Source organism: Lingula anatina, chromosome 6, assembly GCF_051362555.1.
Source record: "Lingula anatina isolate TDL-2025a chromosome 6, LinAna3.0, whole genome shotgun sequence".
Classification (NCBI taxonomy): Eukaryota; Metazoa; Brachiopoda; class Lingulata; order Lingulida; family Lingulidae; genus Lingula; species Lingula anatina.
This window is the reverse complement of record NC_141772.1, coordinates 19,093,414-19,105,840: the sequence shown is the minus strand read 5'-3', so window position 1 is coordinate 19,105,840 and position 12,427 is coordinate 19,093,414. Positions and strand designations below refer to the sequence as shown.

General features: G+C 35.9%; 1 protein-coding gene and 1 long non-coding RNA gene across 9 annotated transcripts in view; both read left to right on the top strand.

Annotated features, from left to right (window-relative positions):
- The window catches only part of LOC112042478 (uncharacterized), a 169,049-nt gene that overhangs the window by 129,985 nt on the left and 26,637 nt on the right, over positions 1–12,427 (top strand). The window lies entirely within an intron of this gene.
- LOC147761299 (uncharacterized) lies at positions 1,015–5,725 on the top strand. The gene is made up of 2 exons (XR_015335280.1): positions 1,015–1,252; positions 4,603–5,725. It is a non-coding gene; the product is annotated as an uncharacterized LOC147761299 (long non-coding RNA).

Genomic DNA, 12,427 nt, shown 5'->3' with positions numbered 1-12,427 from the left:
CATATTTCCAAGAAGTTTACCTCAAGTAAAAAAAGTTTTTATAGATAATCTGTAACCATTTGTGAGCACTGTATATAATTAATTCCCTTCCTTTTGAAAAAGGGTTTCTTTGGAAGGGTAATTGATTTATTAATAAGCCATTTTTCAGTTCTCCAAAGATAAAGAAATTATTTCAAAAGCCATTTAGATAACCATTAATGGTTGAAATGGATGAATTCTGCTTTGACACAGAGAGAAAAATAATTCATTTATGCAGAAATGTCACCCCATACTTTTCCATAGTAGTAATAACAGTAGTAGAAAAGCTACTTATAACATAATGAATGGATAAAAAAGGTGACTTGTACCCACTTTCTGTCCATTTATTTCTATTTTAAGGACATGATTCTTAAATAGATCCAGAAGCCATATTTCCCTCTAATGGATTGTACTGTGATGGGGTCAAATAAGGCAATCTCCACTCTAGGAGCCAATAGACTTGAGTAAATACGATCCTGGTGATGTTAGCAATCCTTGGTTTATTGTAAAAATGTTTTTTCATAGCAGTATCTTTTATAAATATCAGTAATCCCATTGTGTGTGTGTGTGTGTGTGTGTGTGTGTGTGTGTGTGTGTGTGTGTGTGTGTGTGTATATATATATTTTTTTTTTTTTTTTTTTTTTTTTTTGTAATACTGCAAAGATGTTGACATGATTATACTAAGTACTGCTCAAGTCATTTGGATCCAGTCTACTTAAAAGTAATAGAAGTGCATCCTCATTAGATATGTAGGAGCCACAGGACAGAGAATGGTTACCCATTGTTTACAACTTTTGAGAAAATAAATTGAATTATGTCTTTGAACACTTGGACATTTAAGGTATTATCATGCTAAAAGTGATGTGCTATTTTTCACCCATATCTCACAGTTTAGAGTACATAGGCACTATAAGTACATTTCCACATGACCTTTCATAATAGAGACCAATTAATTTAATTTTTATTTTTTATTTTTATTTTTTTTTTTAAACATTTTTGAGATAGGTGCATGGTCCTTACAAATCATCCTGAAATCTTGTTTCAAAGTCTTTTATCAATATTCCATCTCTAATATTAATCAAGACTAATGGCAGTTGTCATATTTCTGTAGAGGGTTGTGTGCAGTGGTCATAAGTACAGGAACTACAGTCTGTACCTAAGCAAACACTAATGCCCTTTTATCTCGTCTCGGATATTAGTTATAGGACCATTCATCTTTCAAGTACAGTGTAGGGTGAGTGCACATGCAGTGTGGCAAAGTGTAAAGTGATCAAATTAGACTTGGAAATTAATTGCTAATTAATGGAACCAATATAATTTGAAATATGGGGTTGCCTGCACTATTATTTTTACACACAGGCATGTCAAGAGGGAAGAATGGGACATATAAGAAGTTTCTAGCCCCAAGCCTTTTACCTGTACGTCACCCCCATACCCACCCCCTCAGTTCCCCAGTAGTAAAATTAATTGTAAATAGCATGTTTGTGTGTGTGTGTGTTTTGTCCATATACATTTCAACAGAGTATAAATATTGCTGGCGATAGTTTTAAAATTAATGATGATATTATAATTATGGCATCAATTCTCCCTGAACAAAAGATGAATTAGCCACATTATTTATACATACTTTGATGTGCCTCATGCTACTAATGTATTTTTCTGTCCATATCTATCTATATATATATAGATAGATAGATAGATATACACCATGGAGATTAACAATAGAATGATGATGAGTAGGAAGCCTGATGGCGGCACATTGTTTTATGCTCACTACAATGGGTTTAAACAGTTTCCGGCGGAAGTATTGAGGGAACATCTCAAACTGTCAGTCTCACAAATGTGTGGCCTTGAAAATACCTCAAAACATTACAAAAATCTTTCCTCCTCTGGTGGTGGTAGTGAGATGCTTCTGAAAGAAAATCACTGAAATGTAAATCTTCACTGTGAAGTGGTGTTTCTGAATTTTCCCATGAACCTTGTACAATAGTGAATTTAAGAGGATGCGTGTAATTTTTTATTTTCCGTTTGTTCAGTGTTAGGTAGATAAAAGGATTCATGCTATAAAAATATGAACACTATGAAAAAATAATCAAATGTTAATCATTTTAATTGTCGTATGTTGGTCAAAATTGAAACATTTTTCATTCAAGACATCAAAGTCAAAGTGGTGTGAATCACAAAAACTTATTGTTGTTCTTTTGAGGTGAAAGAGTTAATTGTATATTTAAGTATCTCAGGTATAAGCGTGGATGGGGTGGCAAGGTATGAATGTTGGCAATATATTTAAAGCATGACTGAGCTAGTGAAAACATCCATTAATAAACACACACAGCTACAAAAATAGCAACATGGGAGAGGAAATCCTTTTCAAAATTACTGCTACCAAAATAAGATTTAAATAAGCAGGAGACATTGAGTTGAAATATGGGTGCTAAAATGGTCACTGAATCAGAGTATGACCCCGGAATTCAGGTGAAGACGGATCTTTATATCACATGCTCAGGTGTGCCACTAAATGAAGAGTGATCAACACCCAAAACATCGCATCACTCTTCTTGTCCTACATCATGATATTTGGTATTAAGGTTGAAATATTAGAGTGTGTTTGAAATGGAAGTTCTTATTTCCACCCCTAACCATTGCCAATTTCTGCCCATGCTATTGGTGTGCTGCAGGAAAAGCATTTGGAAATTTTTATTCCCTCCCCCCTTTAATATTTCAGAATGTTAAAGTCAGGTATCAATTGGATAAACTGTCAGGTACACTGAAAATGTTAGCCATGCACTTCCTCCCCCCCCCCCCCTCCCCCCAACCCCTGTGTTGATTCCTTTTGATTTCCACTTGATGGGGAAAAAAACTTTATTATGGGAGAAAAAAGACTTGCACATATAGAAATTTTGTTAATTTTTATGTACAGACACAGATGTGTCTGTACATATTGCCATCACCTGCGTCTGTCGTCGCCGTCGTCGCCGATGGCGATGCCGATGCCGATGGCGATGCCGTCGCCGTGCACTTTCATTGTAAACACGATAAGTGGAAGGCAGTTTTAGTTTTTGGCTTTATATTTACAGAGCTGATAAATATTCATAAAACGCAGGTCAAGTTCGAAAATCAGCATGATCAGGCCATTATTGTAGAAGTTATGCTGTTTTTTCACTTTTCAGCATATATGAAACACTGTAAACACAATATAAGAAAAACAGATTGGCCGATTGTCATGAAACTCATAGGAGTGATCAATCCTGCTAAAACGCAGGTTGAGTTCGAAAATCAGCATAATCGGGGCATTATTTTAGAAGTTATGCTGTTTTTTCACATTTCCTCAGATTCAACTCTTAGGCATGTTAACAGTCTCATTATTGAACTAATAAGATACGTAAAAGTGTTTGTTTGACATTTCCTGCATCTTTACAACATTGTTAGTTGATTATGTAAAAATGATGGTAAACTTGTTATCGTGTATTGTGTAATAAAGTGCCAAAAATGGAAATAAACTCAAATCATTGCAGTTTGTCAGATTCAATCATTCACCATGTTCAGAATCTCAGAATGAAGGAAATTGGACATTTAACACTGTTGTATTGATATTTTTCCCATCTCATCAATTTTCTTAGTTGATCGTATAAAAATGGCAGTAACCTGTTAATTTTGTTTTATGTTAAAAAAATTGTTAAAAATGGAAAAAAAAAACATTTCAGAACAGTGCTGTCTTGTTTCACATTTTGGCATTTTCAAGTTGTGACTTTGAAGTTCCATGGGCCTGAAGACCTTTGCTAGTCACATTTTCTGAATATCCATAAAACTAATATTTTATTATTAAAATTGATGGTCATTATGCTGTTAAAAATTATGTAATATTGCATCAAAATTTGAAGAAAAAAACTATTTTGGGCACTGCTCCCATGATGACCATTTAAGAAAAACCATGTCACTTACTGTTCTCAAACTTACAGGTAAGAAACATGGGACTAAAATACAGCTTCAGTAGGCAATGCAGTCTGTTTGGTAATTCTTACTGCCAGTTAAAGTTTTTTTGTGAAAATTAAATTTTTCACATATTGGCATTTTCAAGGTGTGACTTTGAAGTTCCACGGGCTTGAAAACCCATGCTAGTCACATTTTCTGAAAATCCATGATACGTATATTTTATTATTAAAAATTGACGGTCATTATGCTGTTAACCATTATGTAATATGGCATCAGAATAGAAGAAAACACAATTTTGGGTGTTGCTGCCATGATGACCATTATGGGAAAACCATGTTACTTATGATTGCCAAACTTTCAAAAAAGAAATACAGGACTAAAATGCAGCCTGAGTTGGAAAAGCAGTCTAATTGGCTTCTTTTTCTGGAAGTTATACATTTTCAAAGTGTGAACTTGTTACACATTTTACTTACATTGGTATTACCTGTTGAGCATAATTAAAATTTGATGTTGAATTTGCAGTTTAACATAATGTTCTTTTGCATCAGAATTGACAGTAGCCTATTTAGTGCATAGTTATTTTCTGTTTTTAGTCTGTACATTTGACAGCTTTGCTGCCTTGTTCTAGTGTCATTTACTCTTGCACTGCAGGAGACAGGACTGCCAGCCTGGACAGAGGACAATACACCTAGACAGAGGACTGACACCCTGGGCAGAGGACTGACCACCTTGACAGAGGACTGCCAGCCTGGACAGAAGACTGACCACCTTGACAGAAGACTGACACCTTGGACAGAGGACTGCCAGCCTGGACAGAAGACTGACCACCTTGACAGAGGACTGACACCCTGGACAGAGAACGAACACCCTGAGCAGAGGACTGACACCTTGGACAGAGGACTGACACCCTGGACAGAGAACTGACACCCTGGACAGAGGACTGACACCCTGGACAGAGAACGGACACCCTGAGCAGAGGACTGACACCCTGGACAGAGTACGAACACCCTGAGCAGAGGACTGACACCTTGGACAGAGGACTGACACCCTGGACAGAGAACTGACACCCTGGACAGAGAACTGACACCCTGGACAGAGGACTAAATACCGGGGCAGAGGACACACAACTCTGGACATAGGACTGATACCTTGGACAGAGTATTGTCTGCCAAATTCATTACAGTGCCTATAGGAAGAAACGTGTACAGATTGTGCTCTGATTCAGAGCAACTTGAAAATTCTTTACATAATTGATATAAAGTCTCCACATTGTGGTAGCATGGTATTTTTTTTTTTCTTACTTGGAAGGAGATGTGGCATACTAAGGCCACTAGCCTATGTGTCTGCACGCAGAGTGCATGCAGTTTGCAGACGGGGACGCAAGGTGAACATGCATGATGATATTGCATAGTGCATGGAATATCAAAAGAATGACTGATATGGGGATATATGGTGATGCTTAAATTGTATGAAAACTAGAACAGAAAACTATTCAATGATTCAGAACCCTGAGTACCATTGAATTTGAATTTACTCTGGACAGATTTATAACCAAATGTTGATTTCATTGGAATTTTGTATTGAAATAGTTGACATTGTCAAAGAGGAAAGGGCGTGATTTTGTTGTAGACTGTCAGTAGGCTTGGCTCATGGCAGGCTCCTCTTCTTCCTCCTATAAAATGTTTGGATTTCCGTTTGTTGGACTCTGAGGTCGATTTCCCCTGTAAAATATGGTAATAAAAAGCTCTGTGCTCACGGCAGAGAGTTTAGTATCTGTTGGGTGATGTTTTTATTCACCTGATTTACACAATATATCTCATCACTCTCTTTCCTCTCTCTCTCTCTCTCTCTCTCTCTCTCTCTCTCTCTCTCTCTCTCTCTCTCTCTCTCTCTCACACACACACACGAAATCAGTTAATTTTCCCCACAAACAGCGTTCTCCCAGCTTCACAGCTTTTCTGTACTGTAGACAAGTCAAACAAGAAAGGGTTCATCTCTGCTATGGACAGCTATTACTCTCAAGGTATTCTAACTTAGTCTGGCTTGGGGCAATTGACAGTTGTAATTCCAACTACACATACGCCTGTGTAACTGCAATTGTACGCCAACTTAATTCATGTGAGAAAATAAAAATGAAATCATGTTCTAGCTGTGTAGTACTACTTATCCTGTGTCACAATTGCTGTTCATCAGCAAAAATGACTTTAATGTCTCTTTTAGTTTTTATGTCCCCTTTTTTCTCAAATAAAAGAAATATTCCTGTTTTATGTATTCATTTAGCTTGCTATCAAAGCAATGAAGGTAGATTTAGATATTTTTCTTTTTTTTTTTCAAAGGTTCTTTGATAATGATATCCTATGGTTAGGAGAAATGAATCACAGCAGCAATTCCAAAGTCCGTAAACAACAATGTCCTCGTCTGTCCTTCTTTTCATTATCTCACCACCATTAAGATTGAGGGAGGTTATTGGTCAGGGTTAATCATGAAGTGACCTAGGTCAGTTGGGGTAATGAAAATGACCTTGGCTCAGTGCTTGAGAACTTTTATTTATTGTATGATTTCCTTAATTATAATACAAGTAACAGACCATGTGTATGATTGTGTGTGTGCTTGTTTGTGCACGTGCATGCACATATTTTTGCACATGATTTATGTTTTTTTTACATAAACCACATATAAAAGAATACAAGAAATGATATTATATGTATTTTATCTTAGCCGTCCATTCAACATGATTTTAAGTCTAGATTTGTGATAAAAAAAACCTTGTCTACAGTTAACCTTGACATGAATAATGTTCTTTATTTATTAATTTGCATGTCTTCATGCTACACTGTATCATGCTCGTGGTTCAGGTTCATCACGTGAAAATCTGCCAGGTGTGACGTATAATTATCTTGTGCAAGGAAAGGGAACTTGCTTATTTATTCATTGACGTGTAGTAATTTTAACTTCATATATCTTGTATGTTCTTCATCTTTATTAGACAACAGTCACAGTTACATGTATATCAGCCTGAAGATGTTAACTTTATATATGTCCACACACACACACACATACACACGCGCGCACACACACACACACACATACACACACACACACACACACACACACACAGTAATTACTCGATCTTTTCAATGGGAGAAAATTGTGAATTTTACAGATACTGAATTTTTAAGTCATAATTTCTTAAAACAAGAACATTCCTAATGAGTGGCAGCAACAAAATTAAAAAGCAGGCTACTCTACAGTTCTGTTCCATACAGTAAAAGCACCACAAATGCTATATTTTGAGCTAGATTTTTGGTAGCGATTCAAATAAATCACTGGAATCGACACCTGGTAAGGTTTTACTGTGCGTGCGCACACAAAAGCTCAGGGAAATGTAAACTCGTTACGCAATCCTTTGCAGTTTCAATACAAGTAATCAGAAAGCTGAAATGTCTTTTGAGAAGCACTTGAGGTTACAAATAAAAACAGATGGCAAAAAAGCTGGGTACAATTCGAGCAGCAAATGGTCCCCTATTTTTCTATGCACAGGATTTTCCTGTGCGCTGCATGCGTAATTGTTCAAACAGGAAGGGGCACCTGTATTTTTTCTTTGGTTTCACTTTGCTGTGCATGTATAGAGAAGCGAATCAAACTGTTTACCAGAACTTTTATTTGAATTTCAAAAATCCAGAAGTATGAGATGTTAGTTTGAACAGGGCATAGTGAACATCAACCATCACTGTCTACCAGTATTTGGCATCATCTCATATATAATTCCTATTAAGTGATTTATTATTCCCACCAACCTTTTTATTCTTCTATTTATGCTTTTACTGAAGCAAAATAGCTAATGGAATATAGAGAAGTAGAACATGTAGGCGCTTTTTCTAGTAATGTCACCATGACTTGATCAGAGCAGCCAGTTAACTGTATGCATTGATGTCATTTCCTTGAAATGCATGTAATTATGTCATTTCCACACATATGTCATTGTTACTATGTTTTCTGTTTGTTGTTTACTGTATAAGACTGTGGCCAATAAAGCTTTGCATTTTACATTAATTATGAATCTAACTAACTTGTTAGTCCACTGTGTAAATGAATGTCATATAGGAAATGAGTTGGTGGGTGGGTGGTTCAAGTTAAGGAATTTATTAAATTTCAGTTCAGTTACAGTGTAAGACCCTTTTTCTCTAGGTACCACTTCCTATATTCTCTGTTAGATGTTGATAACCAGAAAAAATCCAAATACATATTAAAATTAAAAACAATTAAATTATGTGACCTTCAATAAATGTCATTATGAGGATGAAGACATGGAAATAAAGATTATGTATTGAAGAAATGACATGTGATAAGGATACAGACTGAGTTTCACAGACTTTAATTTTCAGCATGCTTCTCATTATCACAGTATTCTGGAAATAGCAACGAGGACAACAAGGACTCCTAATTAAGGGTGCTTTCCCAGAGATTTAGATCGATCTAAAGATTAAGATTTAGATTGACCTAACTCCCTGGGGGTTCACGCTAAATTGCTGTCAGCCGAGCGGGCACCATAGTTAATTACCCCCTTACAGCTTTTAGTAGGCGGGACAGACACTTAAGCTGGCCAAGCTGACAGTAATCTAGTGAGACTCCCCACAGGGATAGATTGATCTAAAAATCTATGGAAATGGGGTGTGTTGTTTTACCCCATAATTTTTAACTACCACTCTTCTGCCCCCCCCCCCCCCCGGTCTCCTTCCAATATGTCCATTCTGTGTCCCGGTCCTGGTCACAAGATGACCATCTGTGTGATGCCATGTGTGTGAAATGTATCTGTGTCCAACAGGAAGGACAATATGAACAGCTGTGTGAACCAGGAGAAGTATGTGTTTTGCCTACCATTATAAATATATATATCACTGTTACCTAAATGATTGAAGTACATATGTTGTAGTACATTATCAAGAAGATTATTCCATTCTTCCAAAGGGGGGTATTAACTGACAATTTAGTGATAGTAATCACTTTTTTGTTTGGAACAAGAATTGTAGTGAAACAGCACTCACTCTTGTCACAAGAGCATTGTTGAAATTTTTTAATCTCTTACACATATTTTAGTTTCTTTATTGCTCAGGTAATGTTTTTTTTTTCACTTGAACAGTTTTTCAGGTAAGGTTTTTGAAAGTACGTGTTTCAAAAAGAAAGGGAAATTGCACAAACCAATCTTACGTCTGACTTCATTTCATCGTCAAAGGGCATTTCTATTCTTCTTTAAGCTAAATTTATCTTTGCAATAAAAGATCTGATATATTAGCTGCATGCATTGGGTAAAATTAGAAGGTGAAGCTATATTTATAGATTGGCAAAAGAAAGACTCAGACATACAAACACACCATCATTACATAAACCATATTCCCTTAGATAATTTTATCTGATGTAGAAAGTAATACTTTTAAGTTATTGAAATCCCCTTACATGCACTTTTACAGGGTATACCAGTTATTCTTTACAAGGAAGGGCTGGAACTCAGTCTTGTAACCAACTTGTAAGTGTACGTGAACATATGCTACAAGAGAGCTTTACAACCTATTCCATCAGTATGATAAAAATTAGCAATTTTTATTTCTTTTTTGTGAAATGAAGAAATGAAAAGAGTGAAGGAATGAAGAAATATTTAGAGAAATGAGTGAAATACACTGTGGTTGAAATAAGTCAGGGGGAGAGAAAATATACATTGGCACAGTAAAAATGAACCTTCTGGCAATCTGTAAATATGGGGCCAGTGGCAAACTATCAAGGAAAAAATGTATTTTTAGAAACTATTGAATAAACAAAGAAGCTCCTATACTAATTGGCACAAAAAATTTTTTTGGCAATATGCCAAGGCTGACCGCATTCCCACCGTGCACCAGTTGGAGTTTGTTGGCATCAAACAAGTCCTCTTCCTGAGGTCAAGAAGTTGGCTAGTGGACTGGACTCTTAATTATATGATTGCGTGAGTTACAGAGCTAAAATTATCACCTTTTGGTGCCAGGTCTGGCTGCTTGGACTGACGGGAATGCTTGTAACGCACCTCCAAGTTATTACGCGTGCCCTGGAGACTGGCGGTCATAGAGAATTCTGTGCATTCTAAATTTATGTGTCTGCATGTCAATTCTCAGGAGAGAAGTGCGTTATGTCTGTTGTATGTGTGTGTTGCAGGGGGGAGGGGGGCAGGGGGGGGGTGTTAAGGGCACATGCCTGTATGTGGATGTATTTAAATGGGGAATATTTTGAATAGCTGAAATAAATTAATTGCATCACACCATCATCTTATGAGATATTTATCAGCTAGGTCAGCTATGTCATCAGAAGTGTCTGTTCGCTTTGGTCACATCTTGTAGTTAAAATCCTAGTCAAAATAACTTGTATAACACCATTGCTATTAATACAGTTAATTGACATTATTTGTTGGCAATATGTTAAAATGAAGCTGGCCATTGTATTTTTGAAGGGATGAAAAAAAATGGCAAAAGAGAAAAATCGGAACAATTGGCCTTTATATTTTGCCTTTATAAAATAAAAATGGGAAAATATATTTCTCTTATATGAAACTTGAATAAAGAAGAAAGTCATACTATGACCCAAGTATCTAAACATACGTGTACTAATATAATTTCAAATAAAGCCAGAACTTGTCTTGATTAAATTGTTTTTGTATGGCCTTGGTGCTCCGAGTTAAGTAATGACCATTGACCATCCCATGCTGCCACCTGGTGGAGGCTGACCACTGGTCACTCACTGCATGGATTGGACTTAACTTGTACTAGCAATATTATGGCCTTTGCCAGTATCTTTTGAATGTGGAATTCATAGTTATCTATCAGATAAGGAATAAATAGCATTTTACATTCATGTATATTTATAGTATTCTGGCTGGAGGATTTCAGGGGTTTTCTTTAATTATTGATATATTTGCTGTTTATATATATATATATATATATATATATATATATATATATATGAAGGACATGTTTATAGCATAGTCGATATATTCTGGCAAAATAATGAGGTATTCCCCCCCTCTCTCTCTCTACATATTGTATTGAAGGTAAATACTCTGAAATTAATGATGGTATTTAATATGTGTTGCTCTGAAAACAGAGCAGATTAGCTGCATTATGTACAGCGTGGACATTGTTTTATTATCTGTAGTAGCTAAAGAGCCTTTTCTCAGTGTATAACAGATTTATATTGAAAGGCTCTGACAAGATGCATTTGCGTGAGTGAACTCTTTGTGTGATTTTAGTTGTCTTATTTTTGACCGTGTGTGTGTGTGTGTGTATGCGTGCATGTGTGCATGCTTGCATAAATGCATATGAGTGTGGCAGAGGCTTGCTACATATTTTTCTACTGATGGTTATTATTGCACATATTCCTGATAATTTTTTTCTAAGCAAATAAAAAATGTAAGTAAAGCATTATTTCACGTTTTTGTGTAATTTACTTTGGAACCCAGTTTAGCCCATTGAAAGAAGACAGCAGTCCAAAATGGATATTTATATGGTATTTCTAAGTTTAACATTGATAACTGGTTGGCATAAATAAATGATCAAGCTTTTTATGTCCATATTTACAGTACTGGCTGTATACATGTATGCTACTGTAAATACTATTGTATAGTGACCTGATAAATAAATAAATAAGTTTAAGTAATAAAAAAATAATAAAATTAATGTGTTTAAGTACATATAAATGATACAGTTGTATATGCAGTATGAAGCGAAAATACAATAAGATTAATGAGGTAGAATGTTATGTCATCAATTCAGACTCCTCTTTTGTGAAACCATAAAGGCTATTGATGATCAGGGTGGTCACAATATATGATTACATGCATGTAGCGGTTTGTCCAGTTTGAATTGTAAGTGGCTCAACATTTGTCAATGGAGCAGGTGATCAGGTCGTGATAAAATTCAGATAATAATTACAAAAGCCCTGTTTACATGCATAATCACCACATATGAGTTCGCAGCTGTTAGCAGTGCACACGTACCCTTGATAAGAAGATGTTTTAAATGTGGTGTCACAGGCGTGATTGTCTTTATTTATTCAGCTATATTTATATATATGTGTATATATATATAGGTATAAGTTTATAGGCGTTAAGCTGTTGAATAAATCCACTCCACATCCGCACTGTGCTTCCTGTGTCACGCCCCGCCGTGATACTCCACCACCCACTCCAAGCCGTGATAAGCCTGAATGAGTTGGGTATATTGCTTAGACAGCTGGCGTAATTCATAATCACGATGTTTGGGACACTGTCCCTGCCAGTAGTTCAATATAACTGTGTCAGGTCTATTTGGCTAATAAAAGCCATGACTTAATTTATGTTTTTTGAAGTATTTATTTACTTCTTAAATTTGATATTATATTCTGTATAAAATCTAGACACTGTTAGACTAGAACCACTAGTATATATAATTCAGCATCATGGCCTCATTGGTTCATGTTT